Genomic DNA, 3,581 nt, shown 5'->3' on the forward strand with positions numbered 1-3,581 from the left:
GTAGCCCAGCCCCTGCTGCTTCAGGGACCTTCCTGGGCAGCCAAGGACTCTTGCTCATCCTGGGACCAGGCAACTGCCCTGGAGAGAGGCACTGGCAGAGCCGCACACACCTCCCTGGAGGCGGGAGAGCCTTCTGGTCCCCTAGCTGGGATGCAGTTGCCTTCCAAACATATAATCACTCTGGGTCTCCTGCCCAGACTGCGTGCTCCTGGGGGCAAGACACTGTCCTCTTGCCCTGACATAGCAGCCTTGACAGGGGGTCCGGCCAGGCTCACCTTTCTCCTCAGAGGGCAATCTTTAGAGTGCCGTGGCTACACCAACACCAACCCTCCCACCACAACACAGCTGTGTTCATGGTCTCAGAGTAGCCAGCTCAGTGCCATCCTCACCCGGCAGCACAGTCCTCCCAAGCCCACGGCCCCATTTCCTTGGCATTAATCTCAGCCACTTCCTGCTTCAGGGAGCAGGAACTTTGCCAGGAAGCTGGAGGATGAACCAGGACAGTATGTGAGACGAGGACAACTGAGGTCTGAGCTGACCAGGGCTAGACTGGACAGTGCCAGCTCCAAGGCTGACAGCATTCAGAGAACAGCAGGCCCAGGTTCATGGAGAATTGTACACAGTGACAATACTGATGAACACAGAAACAATTGTAACAATCACAGATGATGGGGTAGTGCACAGAAAGGGGGGACCTCTTATCACCAGAGGGCTGCAGTACCTCAAGTACCTCCGGTGCCCAGAGTGGTGGGCAGCACAGGGAGGCACTCACTACCTGGCCCTGCCAGCCACCAGGCCCACTCTTGATGGGTGGTGCAGTGCAAGGTATTTTGAGGACACGGGTCCTGAGGACCTTGCTCTTCATCCTTTACAGTGGGGACATGGTTCCCATGTGAGCAGCACAGGTGTGCCTGCAGCAGGATCCCTGATGCCACTGCCCCCTGGGTGCCCCACAGTGCTGACCAGGAATGCCACGAGGGCTGAGGCCCAGCTGGTGGTGGGAAGCCAGCAGTGCTTATAAGCCAGCCCTTCCTCTGAGGGGCAGCCTTTGTGTTAGGGACTTGGGCTTCCCCGGGGAGGTGCCCCACTTGGACAAAGCAGCTCTGCCTGGACTCAGAACTGTCATGAGAAAATCACATGCATGTTTCAAAGGGTTCCTATGCCCTGTGTTCTCCTACAAAAATGAGTAGGAGTGTGTTGACCACACACGAGATGCTCTAACACCACCGAGTGCACCCTCACACAGCTGAGATGAACTTGGACCGTGGACATGCCAAGTGGCCCAAAGATCTGGCTCCCTGGAGGAAGTTACACGGAGAGCCAGAACTCTCTAAGAACATGGCCAATGCCTCCCAGACAGCCTACTCCACTGCCTCTGTTCCAGTTCTGTCCAAGTGTGGGATTTCATTAAGCAGGAACTGGGCAGCCCCAGCAGTGCCCTCTACCCAAGAAAATCATGCTGTCCTGACCTGGTCATCAAGCAGACAGACCTGTCATCCATCACCTTTACTGGTTCCATTAAAATATATATTAATAAGTTGGCTGATACACAATTCACCAACTTAAAGCATGCCATTCATTGGTTTTTGGTACTATATTCAGAATTGTGCAGCACTATCAAAATCAATTTTAGAACATTTTTTTTCCTTTTTCCTTTTTTTTTTTTTTTTTTGAGATGGAGTCTCACTCTGTAGCCCAGGCTGGAGTGCAGTGGCATGATCTCAGTTCACTGCAACTTTCATCTCCCAGGTTCAAGCGATTCTCCTGCCTCAGCCTCCTGAGTAGCTGGGACTACAAATGTGCACCACAGCTCCTAATTTCTGAATTTTTAGTGGAGGTAGGGTTTCGCTATATTGGCCAGGCTGGTCTCAAACTCCTGACCTCAAGGGATTGACCCGCCCAGGCCTCCCAAAGTGCCGGGATTACAGACGTGAGCCCCTATGTACAGTCCCATTTTAGAACATTTTCATCACTCCAAATGAAAACTCCATTTCCCCCACAGCATCTTTGGCCCTTGACAATCACTCATCAACTTTCTACCTGAAGGAGGCTAAATAACAGTACTTAGAGAGATCAGGTCCTATTCCTCGAAACCTGTAAATGTTACCTCATTTGGGAAAAGGGTCTTTGCAGGTGTGGTGAAGTTAAAGATGTTGAGACAGAGTGTTATACAGGTGGACTCTAAGTGCAATTGCCATGTAAGAGGGAGGCAGAAATTCACACACACACACACACACACACACACACAGAAGGCGATGTGAAGATGGAATATAGAAAGAATCTACTCTGTGATGCTGGGCCTTGAAAGACTGGAGTGATACAGCCACAAGGCAAGGAATACCAGTAGTGACCAGAAGCTGAAAGATGTGAGAAACAGGTTCCTCTACTATAGCCTCCCTGCTGCCACTGTGATTTTTGCCCATGGTACTGACTTTGAGAACTTCTGGTCTTCAGAATTGTGAGAGATTAAATTTCTGTTCTTTTAAGCCATCAAGTTAGTAGGAACTTGTTATAGCAGTCACAGGAAACATATGCATTTTTTCCTACCAGGAGTGGGGTACCTAAAAATGTGGCAGTGGCTTTGAAATTGGATAATAAAGTGGCGATGGTAGAATTGTGAGAAACCATGATAAAAAAGGCCTAGGTTGCCTTGACGAGGCTGTTGGTAGATGTGGATATTAAAGACTCTGTCATCCGTACTCTGCCTTAAAGGAATTGAGGAACTTAATAGAAAGCCTGTGTTATTTTCAAGAATACATATACTGTCATAAACAATGTTGGTAAACCCATGAACATTAAAGGTGATTCTAATGGCACAGAGGAAACAAGGAACATGTTACAGGAAACTAGACCAAAGATGTTCTTTGCTATAGAATAGCAAAAATTTAGTTGGATTGTGTCCTACAGCTGTGCGGAAGGCAGAATCATTAACAATAAGCTTGCACATTTACCTGAGCAGACTTGCAATCAAAGCACTCAAGACTCAGCTTTGTTTCTTTTTCCCACTTATAGTAAATGCAAGAGGAAAGAGATAAATTGAGGTACTGTAAAGAATTTAAAAGTACAACAAAATAGATAAACTGAGGGAAGAACTGTTATGCAAAAAAGAACCTAGACTTGATGATTTGGGAAATTCTCAGGCTATTCACATTGGAAAAAACCAAAATGCTAAAACTAGGAGATCCAGTTAGGAAAGCGTGTTCTGTAGAGAATGTCAACGGCGTGACACGCCTTGCAAATTTTCCTAGTGCCAAAGATATTAAACATGGGACTCATGAATCCCCTCAATCATCTCACAGAGGTGAGGCAAAGAGACTAAATTATCTAGGAAAGATCTGTGGAGAAACCTCATCTAACGCCATGAATTCCATCATATACGCAGAAATTCCACAAGGATTTTAGAATGTTCTATGAGAAGAAACACTGCCACCTTGGACTAGAAAGTTTACAGACTAGACAAAATCATAGAAAGTTTAGAGACTAGACAAAATCAAAGAACTCCCAAAATTTAGAGGCAGAAAATAGGCTGATAAAACTACTCAGCCTCAAACACTTGCTACTCTTTAAGAAAAGGAAAGATG

At 47.0% G+C, this 3,581-nt stretch overlaps 1 pseudogene; it reads left to right on the plus strand.

Moving 5' to 3' along the window:
- LOC111530816 overlaps positions 1-1,021 on the plus strand; it is a 3,577-nt pseudogene extending 2,556 nt beyond the window's left edge.
- Positions 1,022-3,581: the final 2,560 nt, after the last annotated feature.

Source organism: Piliocolobus tephrosceles, unplaced genomic scaffold (assembly GCF_002776525.5).
Source record: "Piliocolobus tephrosceles isolate RC106 unplaced genomic scaffold, ASM277652v3 unscaffolded_29547, whole genome shotgun sequence".
In the NCBI taxonomy this organism is placed as follows: Eukaryota; Metazoa; Chordata; class Mammalia; order Primates; family Cercopithecidae; genus Piliocolobus; species Piliocolobus tephrosceles.